This window comes from Crinia signifera, chromosome 1, assembly GCF_055691185.1.
Source record: "Crinia signifera chromosome 1, ASM5569118v1, whole genome shotgun sequence".
NCBI lineage: Eukaryota > Metazoa > Chordata > Amphibia > Anura > Myobatrachidae > Crinia > Crinia signifera.
Genome location: NC_139217.1, coordinates 441,667,200 through 441,683,502, shown reverse-complemented (window position 1 = coordinate 441,683,502; position 16,303 = coordinate 441,667,200). Strand labels below are relative to the sequence as shown.

Here is a 16,303-nt window from a genome sequence, read left to right as displayed (position 1 = left end):
CGCGTCGGGACCTATGTTAATGGTCCCGACCGACGCGATGCCCCCGATATTTTACCTTTCCCGACATGATTTCAATGTTAAAATATTTTTTAACATTGAAGTCTATGGGGAAATCGCGGGCATCGCGTCGGTCGCGTCGGGACCATTGTTAACGGTCCCGACCGACGCAATGCCCCCGATATTTTGTCCTAGCCGGCCAAATGGACCTGATTTCAAAGGAAATCGGGTCCATCTTATGGATCGTGTACCTTAACTAAAGGTACACGATCCATAAGATATGTGGCCGTGCTAGGAAACAAGTACCGAAAGGAACAATATTTACAATATTAGGTGATTTTGCCCACTCATGGTCCAATCCTGATGGACTGTTTTCCTCCTTTTAAACGCTAATTGCTTGTAATATTTATTTACATTTTTTTAAACAACCGTGCATTATTCGTTGACTGGCTAAATACAAGAAACCGTGGTAGAGAGCAGTTCCTACTTGGTGAAGCTTAGGTCATCTGTGGCTCAAGAAGATGCCCATTTGAGCAAATGTCATGGAAAATGTTGAGAAAGTAAATTCCACATGCACGATGAGCTCTAGAGATTGTGAGACGTAGAACATGAGTGGACTGGAATAGGTACAACAGTGGTGCAACAATGTGTGTCTGCTGTTTGGACATGGCAGCATCCTTGAACATTTCTCAGGAAGTTGTAACATACGGAGGTGATGTTTTGCACCACGGAAGGTTGCAACAGTTATTGATCTAATGAGTACGGCCATTTTGTATTTTCTGGATAATTTAGTGTAGTGCGGCAGAAATAGTTTATTATCCAGTTGATGAACGCAATAGTTTATCAAATAATAGATTGTTGTCTAAGGGATAATAAGGGTTATGTCTGTGTGTCACGGTGTATGATCTCGCCTTGTTGGGGACAAAGAGGTTGTACTCATCAATAGCAGCAGTGTTCTTCAGAAACTCCAGTTCTCCCACAATGCTTTTCAGCCTTAATGCTCATTATGCCTTAGAAACTGTATCTTAATGATGTATAGATTGACAGCTAATTTAATATTGCAGGGATCCCATCAAGGTTGTTCAATGAGGTATGGCTGCAAAATGTCAACAAGAGCAATAGGTGGACATAAAAAGGTTGACGTTCGTTTTTATGGTTTTTGTGTCTGTCTACATATGTCAACAGACACCCTATAAGTGTCCCCTCACGTGGCTTGCTTCGCTCTCCATGCTTCAGGCACGGTAATCTACCTCTATGTCCACTTGTATAGTAAAGTATGTAAAACCACCTGTTTTGGAAAAGAATGTGAAAAACTCAATATTCCCCCGTCTATTTTACTTGACTTTGGCCCTTATGTTACAGATTGGCGGCAAAATTTCCAATGTTGCTGTGTGTAATGGTTAGAGGCAGAATCTGCATTTAAAAATGACCATCTACTGTACATATCTATTACAGAATGCTCTTAATCTTTTCAAATATTTTTTTTGAGAGCTTGTTGGCCTCGTCTCAGGATTCAAAGTCAGTGGCTAACTATCCTACCTATGTTTTAAATTTCTCAAGATCCTGGCTGATCTCTGTAGTTTCAACCTATGCAATATAAAACTTATAAAGCACTTGGCGCGATTGAGCTCACTTCCATCCATCTTTGGCAGAGCAGAACTCTGTTAAGATGTTGTCCTTTCCGACTATAACATTGCATTACCTCTCTTGTGAACTTACCTACAAACTATTCATGATCTGTTATGTACTAATATGCCCATGCAGCAGTATAGCTAAACTGCAACAACCTACAGCTAATTTTCAAATGTCGCATCACATGGTCACACGGTATTAATGAGACTGGATACAAGATCAAAACACTTCTCGAAACATGGTGTAAAGACTAGCATTCTCCCATGCATCGGATTTACAACGTCCAAGATCAGTAATTCCTAAAGCATATATTCAGTTACAATATTTAAATAATTTTTAGTAGAACTTTGCATATTTTTATATGCAAATAGAACCCTTGAAAATCTATACACCTACACCCCCACCTCCTCAAAAGAAAAAAAAATCTATTTCATTAATCTAATCTAAAACTTCCTATACAGTAGGATGTGGTTAACATCCCAGCAGTCAGAATACTGATGTCAGCGTACCAACTAGTGGGCGTAAAACGGGTGACGGAATCCCGACGTCTATGATAATGCCAGGGGTGGGGTGTTTATGGGACCCATAGGAAGGGAATATGTTTTCCCTTCCTATGGGTCCGATAGACCACATCACAGTGTTAAGGCAGACCTCACCCATTGGTTTGGTTTATAAGTTGACTTATGAAATCCTTGCCATCCCCACTAAATCTCTGTGCAGCCGCATTCATGGAAATGTTTTTCATGGAGGTCACTTTTTTTACCCCATTACATAGCGTTTCATATATCTAGGAAAATCACTTAGACCAATAACTACTTGGGTTATGTGGGTCACAAACCGCTCACAATTGGTCTTTAATCCAAAACAAGAGAGTCCCTTTATTGCCTTTTTTAAATGTCGGGGAGTGACATTATATGGAGCTTGGATGGTCTGTGTGTGTGTGTGTGTGTTTGTGTGGACGGACATACAGGTAAACATTCAGTAAGTAGCATAGGCTAATACTCTGTAACCTCTGAAGCTTGTGATCAAAGTTGACCTTCTGTTCTGAGCTGCAGCAATACCTACCAGGATGGATTAATCCTTTCACTACAGTTATTGTTTTAAGCAAACCCCGGGACACTACCAGTTCCTATGCATTAGCACCGTTCCCCTCTGTGTTCAACTTACTATCTAATTAGTTTTAATGCACCATTAGTAGGTACCTCTTCCTTGAATAATGGTGTTGGAGCATAACAGGACTTTGCCCTCCTGCTCACCCTTGCAGTTCCTGTTCCCCGTCTGGGTAAACATCACTCAGAGCACGGTGTTTGATCTGTGAAGGGCTGTTTTCCATAGAAATTGTTTGTTTGCCTTTTAAAATTAACACAAAACCTGTGACCGTACGTGAGATTACACGATGGACCTTCTTCTTTGTAACTCCTGTCCATGACAGCAGCAGAGATAATCCGGCTGTGGAAATCGGATAATATTGGACATTTTTGAAGTTGAAAAGAGGTAAAAAACCTTCTCACAAGCGCATAGAAAATGTTTTCGCACAATCGTTTCCAAAGTGATTCCATCAGTTTCAGTGTTACTGCTGCTTGTGATTCACAAAAATCACTAAAGAACAAATAGAAATGTATGGGGCTCAGTATAACCCCCACAGAAAAAAGGGTTAATATAATTTTGCTTGATCTGTTAATAACCTATATTACTAGATAATGCTCTGAATGCTTTTTTACTTGCTTTTTTCCCCTAAAGGCCCATACACACTGGGCGACTTTGAGCTGAAAGCCGCTCAAAACAGCATGTTTGAGCGGCTTTCAGCTCAAAGCCGCCCAGTGTGTATGGCTTGGCGGTGAGCGCTGCTGTGCGCTCCCGCATCATTGCTGGGAAAGCCGCTTATCTGCTGGTAATACCAGTAGATGAGCGGCTTTGCATAGCACTGCACTATGCAAAAGTGTCCTCTCCCCTCCGTCGGGCAGGGGAAAAGCCGCTCAGTGTATATGCACTGAGCGTCTTTCCCCCCAACGATGAACCCGATCATCGCTGTCCATAGTCGTCCAGTGTGTATGGACTTTAAGCACTCTGTTTACTATGTTTTATTGAAGCAAATCGAGCAATTTAATAATATATATTGTTAGTCTTAAATTTTCCTTTTACGTTTTCTAATGAATATTGTTATGTTACCGTAAATTTACAGATATTCAGAGAAAAATAACCCTGCTCACAAGTAATCTAGATTGCAGCTTGCTAACCGGGCACTCCTGCCTCTATGGCTGTCTGTTATTACCCAGTTGTGTTCTAAAGTTCCGCATCCAGCTGCAATTTGTTGCGCTCTATAAGAAACTGTTAGTAAGTAATATGTAAGACGCTTGATAACCATAATAAAATAGATCTATTCCGCAAGTTGTTATAATTATATGTGGTTTGATCTGGACTGATCTGCTGTTGTGGTGTAAGCGGAATCCTGCAGAAGTGTGTGGGGCATTTTAGGAGAGATTCAATCAATTTAGTATCTCAGGAGGGTCCTACTCATAAGAGTTAACATACTAAAGGGAGGTGGGTGGACGAACGAAAAACAATAGGATAAGTAGGACCGGAGGGGAACGGAGGCAGGATAGGAGGATCAAAAGAGGTTAGGAGGAGGGATAGGCTAGTCGAAAGAAGTGGGTTTTGAGGGAGCGCTTGAAGGAGATAAGGGAATCCGAAAGCCTGATGGGTGGCGGGAGGTTGTTCCATTGCAGGGGGCAGCGTGAGCGAAGTCTTGGACACGGGAGTGGGAGGAGGTGATTAGGTGAGAGGTCAGTCGGCGGTCAGCGATGTAGCGAAGAGGACGGGAGGGAGTGTGGATAGAGATCAGTGAAGAGAGGTAAGGAGTGGTGGAGGAGGAGAGAGCCTTGTAGGTGGTGGTGAGGAGTTTAAAGAGAACTCGGAAAGGAATGGGGAGCCAGTGAAGAGATAGACAGAGGGGGGAGGCGGAGGTAGAACGGCGGGAGAGGAAGATGAGCCTAGCAGCAGCATTAAGAATCGATTGGAGAGGTGCGAGGCGGGTGAGAGGTAGCCCAGATAGAAGAATGTTGCAGTAGTCAAGGCGGGAGATGACAAGAGAGTGAATGAGAATTTTGGTCGCGTCAGTGGAGAGGAATGGTCTGATGCGTGAGATGTTGCGTAGGTGAAAGCGGCAAGACTGTGAGAGAGCACGAATGTGGGGGGTGAAAGAGAGGGAGGAGTCAATGATGACACCGAGGCAGCGCGTTTGGTCGGTGGAGGTGATCTCGGTTTCACCAATGCTGATGGAGATAGTGGGAGAAGAGGGGATGTTCGGGTGGATGGAAGATTAGAAGTTCAGTTTTAGCCATGTTTAGTTTCAGGAAGCGTTGGGTCATCCAGGCTGAGATGGCCGTGAGGCATTCGGAGACCTTGGACAGGAGTGATGGGGATAGGTCGGGGGAGGAGAGATAGATTAGGGTATCATCAGTATAAAGGTGGTAATGGAAACCATAGGAGCTGATGAGGGTGCCCAGAGAGGTGGTGTAGAGGGCGAAGAGGAGAGGGCCAAGGACTGACCCTTGGGGAACACCGACTGGCTGTGAGGTAGTAGGAGAGGAGGAGCTCGGAGTGGAGATGGAGAAGGAGCGATCGGAGAGGTATGAGGTGAACCAGGAGAAGACCGTGCCAGTGATGCCAAAGGAGCGGAGGGTGTTGAGCAGGAGAGGGTGGTCAACAGTGTCAAAGGCAGCCGACAGATCAAGCTGGATGAGGATAGAGAAGAGGCCTTTGGATTTAGCCGATAGTAGATCGTTAGTGACTTTGGTCAGGGCAGTTTCAGTGGAATGTAAAGGGCGGAACCCGGATTGGAGGGGGTCTAGAATGGAGTTAGCAGTAAGGTGGCTTAGGAGACGATTATAGGTCAGACGTTCTAGGAGCTTGGAGGCAAAAGGTAGGAGGGAGATGGGCCTGTAGTTGGATGGAGTGTTGGGGTCCAGATTTGTGGGGGTTTTTTGAGAAATGGGGAGACAAGAGCGTGTTTGAAGGAGGAAGGGAAGATCCCAGAGGATAGGGAAATATTAAAGAGGTGAGCCAGGTGAGAGCAGACTGACGGACTGAGATGACGGATAATATTAGAGGGGATAGGATAGAGCGGGCAGGTGGAGGGAGAAGCATATTGAAGGATAGAGTGGACTTCAGTGGCAGTGGTGGGGTAAAATGAGGACAGGGGTGGGAAGGAGGGGAGTGGAGATGTAAGAGGGGAGGAGGGAGAGGGTGAGGTCATGGCAGCAGTGATGGCAGTCCTGAGAGAGGAGATTTTGGTTGAAAAGTAGGTAGCAACAGCAGCGGCTACGATGGCGGACGGAAGAGCTGGAGGAGGGGGGGGGGGGAGCAAGGAGTTGAAGGTGGCAAAGAGCCTGCGGGGGTTGGATGATTGGGAAAGGATGAGGGACTTAAAGTAGGATTCCTTGGCCAGAGCAAGGGCAGAGCTGAAGGAGGAAAGAATGAATTTGAAATGGAGATAATCCGCGAGGGAGCGTGATTTCTTCCAGAAGCGCTCAGCAGTGCGAGAGCACTTTTTAAGGAATCTGGTGATAGGGGAGTGCCACGGTTGGGGGTTGGAGCATCGAAGGAGGATAGAGGAGGGAGGGCAGGCAGAGTCCAATGCCGAGGATAGGGTGTCATTATAGAGGGAGGCGGCAAGGTTCGGGCAGGACATGACGGCGATTGGGGCGAGAAGAGGACACAGCGTGTTTGAGAAGGCAGCAAGATCTTGAATATGTCAGGAGCCTCTGAGAACAATAACGGATAATCTACTAGATTGAAGCCTGGTGCACATCGGGACAACCATCAATCTTCCCTATGGTCAGGGTGGTTTCCCTTTTGAACTGGACTATGATCATTAAAAGTACTCATTGCACCAGGGCTGGCCAAAGCAGTCCCTGAGATCTACTGTACCAATAGTTTACGGTTTCCAGACAACGTAAGTGGTGCACAGGTGCAGTCCTTACTAAATGTCACATTTCAAACATGTGCTGAATTCATTCCTAGCTGACATTCTACAGATCCCACCGGGGGCCTGGAAAACATGAACTGCTGGTTGCTCTCAAGGATCGGTTTGGCCAGCCCTGCTCTACTTTATTCCGTCCTTCATTAAACTGTACCAGGTGGCACTTGATCTCTTCTGATTGGCCATGCAACATGTGACCTTCGGGAATGTGTAATTGAGGGTACACACTAGTATTAGAGTGACAAATTGTCCCATATTATCCCTAGTGTCTGTCACATCTTACACTGGGACACCAGCTTCTGCCAGGGTTGTTACCGTATCTCCCAGCCAATATTTATAGTGTTTGTTTATAAAAAAATTAAAAGTTATAATTTTTTTGGTTTAATGTGGAAGAGATCTTACATCTTATTTATTTATTTACAGTTTCTTATATAGCACAGCAGATTCCGTTGCGCTTTACAATAGTAGCCAGTGATAAAACAAACTGGGTAACAACAGACAGACTTGGGGGTTAGAGGGCCCTGCTGCAAGCTTACAATCTATAGACATCTTACCACAGAATATTAACCTAAAACTTATATTTGCCAAGAACATTTGGCCATTCGAGATTTACTTAAATGACACCATATACTGTAACAGAAATGACATTCTCTATTTATGGTGCCATTGTCTAATAGGCTGCAGGATGCGGTTACCATCAGTTAGCCTGTGTATTTAAATAATCGGAAACAATTTAAAAGGCAAAACCGGGTGCTATGATAATAATTACCTAGTGGTATCCATCTTTTTTATTGAATTGGGAATTGATCATTGAAAGCCAGTGATATCCTGCCTATACAGTCTATTTAAAAAAAGTGGATTGCATTTTAGTGATTAAGGGGCATGCATGGATTTTTACTTGTCTCCAAGTGCGTTTAAAATTATGGGGGAAGTTCAAACATGTTACCAAATTCTTGTTCCCTTTGTGTGTAAAACGGAGTTACCCAAATTGTTCATGATGATACAAATGTTCATACCGTGCTGTTATTGGGACCTATGCAGATAGACATATGCTGTAGATATAGGTAAAACTCAATAAACGTTGTCCGGCCTCTGATTTTTCATCTAGGAGCGAGATGTACTAAGCCTTTGAGAGATAAAGTACCAGCCAATCCGCTCTGCACTGGCACACATACAGGCTGTGTTTGAAAAATGACAGCAGTGGTTGGTAGGTACTTTACCTCTCTCCATAGTACATATAGCTCCTAGTATGCGGTCTAGTCATTTGTAAAAATCCCATCGCATTTACATCCGATAATCTGAGAGGTTTATCACTGTTTATCTGTACTGTGGAGGTCTTGAAGACTTCCATTTATGATATAGGGGGTATTCAATATGCGATTCCAACTGTCAGAACGACCCGAACGTTGGAATCCCGGGTCCTTTTAGTTTCATCCGACATTAACTTGAAAGACTGAATTCAATGTCAAGGCTGTCGAGTGTCGGAAAGTCCATGAATCGGCAAATAACGGCAGTGAATTCGACAATCTGCAGCAGTTTCCGACAAAACTGATTTAAAAAAAAGTCGGATCTCACAGCCTTCAATGCTGTCGTTAACTGAAGCATTGAATAGGTGAGTGAAGGTATTTCCCCTGTCGGGAAATAACGGCACAAATTGAATACCCCCATATAGTATTTTACACTTCGTACTGATATTATTATATGTTGGCTGATCTTGTTATATGTACAGGTTGCAATGATATCAGAACGACACCTTAAATTTGCTTATACTAATGATCGTTTACAAACGTTGGGAGGGTTAGTGAGCATTTCCTCGTTCATGTTGATAAATTAATATTGTACAGTAAAAAAAAACAAAGGATATAATTTTAGTGGTGAATTTACAGTATTTTAACCTCCCAAGTGTCCGAGCATTTGCAGGTCTTGATGGAACTCTGTTCCTTTTGCCTTTATTTTGCAGGTAGTCCATTCCTTCCTACCACTGGTCTGACAGAGGTTAAAATGTGATCCCCAAGCTGCTCAGCGTAAATATAGCAATATCTCACACCTGCCAACAGGGTGTAACGGTCAGGACATCTGTATTGGGCTCAGCCAGGAAGGGGCCCCAGTTTGCGCTGCTAGTTTAGCCATTCCCTCCATGAAATTAAAATAGTGGCCTCTTTCCATGATATCACATATGGGAAGGGTCCATCTTCCACACTGTAATTTATTGATAAGTTATTTTATCAAGAAATACATTTGGCTTGTTACTGTAAGACACGTCCAAAGCTAAACTGACATAATTATCCTGGTTTTGTTAAATAGCAACAATAAATAGCGTGACTGCACCACAAATAAATATCCGTAGAGTACTATAAACCAAGCTAAGCAAATCAACCCAGTTGTGGAGATTGCGTAATATAAATGCCTGCAGCTTGACCCCGTGGAACATTACAGTGAGTTTTTTTTTTTTTTTTGCCTTGAGACGTGTAGACATGAAATCACATTTACCTCTCTTTTTTGACGTATCTTAGGCGTATCTTTTGTGTCCACTGACTTTGCGACAGAGCCACGCCATGTTTCTTGACCGATACTTTATTGTAAGATATGCATCTTATTCGTAATAAAATGACAGTGCAGTGGCTTGGTTTACACGGGCACTGCAGGTACAGTGCGCCACTGAGACAATACTCAGATTTAGGGGGATATACAATCCCGGGTCACGACTGACCGGCCAGCCCGTTCTTGGCTGGCACGACATAGAATCGGCAGGTGGGATTCAGGGGGACATTTACCAAAATGGATTCGTAGAAAAAAGGTGTATTCGTAGGGAGAAATACACCTTTTTTTTACGAATTTGTATTTTCGGGATTTACAATCCCAAAAATACAACAATTCGTAGTCCTAAAGATGGAACATTCGTATTTGTAGTTACAAATACGAATGTCTACACCAGGGGTCCTCAAACTTTTTAAATCAGGGGCCAGTTCACTGTCCCTCAGACTGTTGGAGGGCCGGAGTATAGTAAAAACAGAAACCATGAACGGTGGCTACCGTTACTGTGTACAATTGTACACAGTAACGGCAGCTACCACAACAGACAGGCGCGGGGGATGTACAGTGCATGCTGCGCAGTGTACACATATATATATATATCTCTCTCATTTTAAATATTTTAGCATAAAAAAAACGCACCTCTAAAAATAAGAAAACAGTCAAGAGTAGACTGTGTGAGGACTGGGACACTGTCAGTGTCTGCTCAGTGCCACTGCTCCCTCCCTGCTGGCTTCTTGTCCGGCTCCTCTCTCTGGAAGCTACTCTCCTCTCTCCAGCGTGTGACGTGATGACGACACACGCATAGGAGGAGCTTAAGCAGGGAGACGGGTCAGACCAGCAGATACTGCTGCTTCCCCTGACGTCCCAGGCCAGGCCCCCGCCCATCCATTCGCCAGCCAGCCTGCCCGTCCAACCTCCCGGCTTCCGCCCATCCTGATGCCAATAGTCGGCTTTGAGGCAAGTGAGAGTGACTGACTGATTGCCGTGCCAGTGCTTGGGCAGTGGCAAACCCGGCGGGCCGCATAAAAGTCCTCAGCGGGCCGCATCTGGCCCGCGGGCCGTAGTTTGAGGACCCCTGGTCTACACCATCGATAGAATACGACAGAAATCAAAATTCAAAAGAATGGTGGTTTCTGATTTACTAAGCAGCCGTACTGACAATACGGCTGCTTAGTGGTGTGAAACACCCACGCAAATACGACAGGAAAATAGAACACCATTTTCCTGTTCTATTTGCGTTTTAGCCTGCACGGATCAGTCAGATCCGTGCAGGCTTCAGTGTAAAAAAATAGAAAAATAAATAAATTAAAAAAAAAACGGCGTGGGGTCCCCCCCACAGCCATAACCAGCACCAGGCTGAAGGAGCCGGGGCCGGTAATTAAAAATCAGGGAACCCGACAAATAGGGGTTCCCCGATTTTTAACAACCAGCCCCAGGCTCCAGGTCCGGGGCTGGTTCCCAAAATACGGGGGACAAAATGAGTAGGGGTCCCCCGTATTTTAAGAACCAGGCACAACCAGCCGGCAGGGTAATGTCACAGCCGGGGGACACTTATAATATAAGGTCCCGCGGCCAAAACATTCTCCCTACCGACCAGTCAGCCTGGCCAGGGGCCCTGGGGGAGTGGGGACCCCCCCAATGAAGGGGTCCCCCCCCTCCAGGACTTACCTGACCAGGCTGAAGCCTGGTGCTGTCCTCGATGCCCCTGGGCGGTGGGCATCGAGCTGATAAATGGTGTAAAAAAAAGATGAACCTATTGTTTTTTACTGTGGCACTAGAAGTGCCAGCAAGCCTCCCCAGCAAGCTGGGACTTGGAGAACCACAAGTCCCAGCCTGCTGGGCATTAAAGGGCCCGCTGGCACTTGTAGTTCTACAGTTAAAAAAATAGTGCACAAAACACACTGATACACTTTTAAAATAAAACTTTATTACACACAAAGCCCACACATACTAATACTTACCTATCTTCTTCCCATAGGTCGCCCTGGTCCTGTGTCGTCGTCTTCTGGTCCTGAGTCGTCTTCTTCCTCCATGTCGACCGTCGCTGTCGCCGTCCGGATCCGACGAAATCCATTTGGGAAGCTGTGGAAGGAAACCATACTCACCTGTCCCAGCGCGACGTAGTCCAGGTAAGGGTCTTTGCAAAAAAACAAACCGACACCCCGAAACCAGACCGGACTGACGGAGACGCACGGTGTTTACATCGTGCGGCTCCGCCTCCCGAATGCCGCTATTGGCCGCCTTGCGGCCTAGCGGCCAATCAGGAGCCGCTAGGCCGCAAGGCGGCCAATAGCGGCATTCGGGAGGCGGAGCCGCACGATGTAAACAAACACACGTGCGTCTCCGTCAGTCCGGTCTGGTTTCGGGGTGTCGGTTTGTTTTTTTGCAAAGACCCTTACCTGGACTACGTCGCGCTGGGACAGGTGAGTATGGTTTCCTTCCACAGCTTCCCAAATGGATTTCGTCGGATCCGGACGGCGACAGCGACGGTCGACATGGAGGAAGAAGACGACACAGGACCAGAAGACGACGACACAGGACCAGGGCGACCTATGGGAAGAAGATAGGTAAGTATTAGTATGTGTGGGCTTTGTGTGTAATAAAGTTTTATTTTAAAAGTGTATCAGTGTGTTTTGTGCACTATTTTTTTAACTGTAGAACTACAAGTGCCAGCGGGCCCTTTAATGCCCAGCAGGCTGGGACTTGTGGTTCTCCAAGTCCCAGCTTGCTGGGGAGGCTTGCTGGCACTTGTAGTGCCACAGTAAAAAACAATAGGTTCATCTTTTTTTTACACCATTTATCAGCTCGATGCCCACCGCCCAGGGGCATCGAGGACAGCACCAGGCTTCAGCCTGGTCAGGTAAGTCCTGGAGGGGGGGGGACCCCTTCATTGGGGGGGTCCCCACTCCCCCAGGGCCCCTGGCCAGGCTGACTGGTCGGTAGGGAGAATGTTTTGGCCGCGGGACCTTATATTATAAGTGTCCCCCGGCTGTGACATTACCCTGCCGGCTGGTTGTGCCTGGGGCTGGTTCTTAAAATACGGGGGACCCCTACTCATTTTGTCCCCCGTATTTTGGGAACCAGCCCCGGACCTGGAGCCTGGGGCTGGTTGTTAAAAATCGGGGAACCCCTATTTGTCGGGTTCCCTGATTTTTAATTACCGGCCCCGGCTCCTTCAGCCTGGTGCTGGTTTCGGCTGTGGGGGGGACCCCACGCCGGTTTTTTTTTTATTTATTTATTTTTTCTATTTTTTTTTACACCTTGCAGCCTGCACGGATCTGACTGATCCGTGCAGACTGCTAGAAATAATTCGTATTAGCGGCCGTATATACGGCCGCTAATACGAATCATTACACCATCGGAGGGTTACAAAGCAGTCGTATATGACTGCTTTGTAACTGATCCTCCGGAACACGACTTTGCATACGACTTAAACAGTCGTATGCAGTCGTAGGGAAAATACCAATACGAAAAACTAGGTTTTTCATATTGGTAAATTTCCCCCTTAATGTCCTGCCTGCCGAACCCGAGATACGGCCATGGATAGTTGAGCTGCGGTCGGGAGCTCGACATTCCACGGCCGTTCTCGGCAGAATGTCTAAAGTCGGGCCCTTTCTGCCGAGATCCCTGTTCAATGCTGTCGGCAAAGACTGCATTGAATAGGGCCCTGCCGCTATTTCCCTTGTCGGGAATAGCGGTGATTGAATACTCCCCTAAAAATATGTAAAAGATATGGGTGCTTTTGAGGAGGGTCTGTGACGTCAACGATGACCGCAGATTAGTTGAAGCCTCATACCTACTTATATTGCACAGATAGCAAAAACCATTAGATGGCCTGGGAATTGGGTGTGAATTTGCGAGTTGGTGATTAGCGATCCATACACAATTTGTGTATAACCACGAAGGTTCTCTATTCATTTGTATCTAACGCTGAGCTGTGCCTTACCCCTGGGTTATGTATTTAGGAAATATTATAAGTCACTCGTACAAGCCAATAAATAAAGAGTCACCTGAAAGCGCTCAACCCTTTGATGTGCCGAAACCCGGATGGATTGAGATCTAATTATAATTTGTCATGTTCCAGATGCGTTATTCTTGCTGTAGTATAATAAACGTTAAAAGGTTTTCATTTCATTGGCTGAAGAGATTGCAGGATGAGTCTGATGTAATCGCTACGTGCTGTAACATAGCAAAAGCTAAATGAGGACACTGGTGACAATAATTAAACTTAATTGATTAGCTTTGTTTTATTATGTTATAACTTGATTTAGGTTTGTGCATTTTATAAACGTTCAGACATTTGAACTTCTCGTCAATTTGTATTAATTAAATGCACACATGGCTTGTCAGGACACGCTCGTTCTATTATTTAACCGGCAGACACAATGTGAGCAGACACTTCCAGCGTAAGAGAATACTTTAGAGTTATTTGTAAGTGTGAGACTCTTAATGCTGCGGTGAGGCGAGTTTGCTCCTGTTGCTGTAATTGGAACACGCAGCAAGCCCCCGTTCCCATGTGTGATCGCTCGGCTCTGACCTCTGAGATGTACGCAAGCGGTACAATGCATACCAGACAAAACTACTATAGGCTTGAAGTCAAAAGTCCCTGAAGCACCACAGCATGTTTCAACAGTGTTTTTAATAAGTATAGAAAAATATCTAGGTGACAATCTGTACAATTTACATTTCAGACATGGTGTACATTAAATGTATATACTGTACCTTTAATACATTCATCCTAAGCTGATGTTTGGAGAATGTGCTGTCATTGCCTCATTCCGAGTTGAATGGAAGTTGCATTATTATTAATATTATTATCCTTTATTTATATGACCCTACAAGCCCAGGGCCGCGAGTGCCCCACGGCGTTGGCAGTTGGGAGTCACCCGCTGAGCGGTGGTGAATAGGAGCACAGCGTCTATTCCTGCAGACAGAGGGTCTGGGGACATGGCCACAGCGGGAAAAATGGGGGCGTGACCTCGCAGGAGTGATTGCAATTTGTAGACCACACCCTCAAATTTTGGGCCGGTGCGGAGGTCTCTAAAGTTGAGAGGTATGCACAAGGGTTCCACAGCACCAAACATAGGGGGTGATTCACGTTAATTCGTTTTTTTTTCCTCTGAATTTGGCCCTGTGGCGATGTTTTTGGGACTGCTCATGCGCATTTATGCACATGTGCAGAAACACCATTTGTGTGCTGACAAATGACGGAGAAAATCGCTGGGCTGAAAAAGAGCTCAGCGCATACACACTGAGTGTTTTCCGTAATTTAGCATTTTCCCCGGGGCCGGGCCAGCAATAATGCGGTAGCGCGCATCAGTGCTCATCGCTGCCCCGTACACACTGGGCGGCTTTGAAGCTGAAAGCAGCTCCAATGAGTAAACTGAGCTGCTTTCAGGTAAAAGTCGCCCAGTATATGGCTTTGCTTGTGAGAGCTTACATTCTAAAATGGAGGAGCAGATGGACAAGGGTGATAGATGGGCATAGACAATGAACCCACACATGGCACGATTTTATAAACCATCCAAATCTGTCACTCAATTTCCCTTGAAATCCAGGACCCTTCTAGACAAACCATATTATGCACACACAGAACGATTGTGTAAACGATTGGGATTAGATGGGTCATTTAATGACTACAAATCATTAACACATGATTAGCACATCGTTCATCAAGACTTAACATGGAATGATGTGTGCCGAATCTTGCAAGACAGGTTGGTATCTTTCTGCATGCAGGATGAACGAGTGGTGAGTGTGCGTTGCATTTATGCCCACACACCGATGGTTTTTAAATGATAGGTCGTTACAATTGGTCGAAAATGGCCATATCATTTGAAAAAAAATTTATTCGTGTGTGGCCAGCTTTAGGATGAGCGATTGCTGGGTCTAATAAAGAAGTGGGGCTTAAGAACCTAACTGATGTTTTGTGGAGAGTCTGATTGGAGAGGAAAAGAACAGAGGTAGGGAGCAGCATGGAAACCTCTTATGGGGCAGGAATGGCCGGAGAGGGATGTAAGTCTGGAACAGGAACATTTATGGCAGCCTACAGTATGTACAGATGGTTTAAGTGCAATATACAATTAATTATGGATCGGTAGAATTTTTTTTTTTAAAGGAACTACTTATTCGCCATTTCAAGCAACGTGCATTATATCCATGATCAGAGCTTCACGGATCCTTAAGATCTGTACAGCAGATTTCTTTATTAGAATTTTTTTGTATTGTTTTCTTGCAAGAGTACTAGAGGGCATACTAAGTCCTGTCATACCTAAAGTATTTGGGAATGCAATAGCATACCCTGCCATTCAATGCTCACTGTAGTCAGTAGTTCACCTGTGGGGAAAAAACACAAATCATCCCAGACCCAATTCTTCTGCTGTATTTGTCACCTAGACAGGAGTCTTGTAATCCACTCTACCAGAATGAAACTTATAGAAGGAAGCCCAGTTCTGCAGTATGACACGCTGTAAGCCTGCCGCTCTACTCTAAAGGCCCCCATACACTATGCGACTTCAAAATAACCTTTAACACATGAATGGGCAGTCGTTGATTGGCGGAGAGAGCTCTCTCCGCCAATCAGCGGCCGCACAATATTTTTGTATGTTTTTTTTTTTATTATTATTATTATTTTTCAAATCTCCTGCCTGCTGCCCTCTGCTCGGATCTTGGACTTGCAGATAGGTGTGTGTCAGCGGTGCAGCAACACTGGCACACACACCTATGGATGGAATCGGACGCGACACATCGCAGGTACTAAAAGCAACCAGGATGTGCCGCTGATGGGTCCAATTTATATTATGTTCTGCAGGTCCGAATCCGGTCCGATGCACTCGGGACAGCGTATCGGATTGGATATCATACACATGCGATTTGGGATGATTTCACATAATTTCTCGGCCCGATCCAACGGAATCTGAGAAAATCGAGCCCAAATCATATAGTGTATGGGGGCCTTAATGCAGTGGCTTCCCACTATTTTGTTAACACAAACATGATGATTTCTGCTTTCTACTAATCAACATTCATCATAATCAGCACGGACCTTGCGCCAGGGGAGAGGTATCTGCAAGATAGACTACAGTAGGTGCACCTGCAGCTTCTACTTCCGTTACTTTCTTAAGGTTGCACTTCTACAATCTTTTAGTACTCGGACTA

General features: G+C 45.2%; 1 protein-coding gene across 2 annotated transcripts in view; it reads left to right on the top strand.

The window, feature by feature from the left end:
* Positions 1–16,303, top strand: part of ARL15 (ARF like GTPase 15) — a 235,068-nt gene that overhangs the window by 153,535 nt on the left and 65,230 nt on the right. The window lies entirely within an intron of this gene.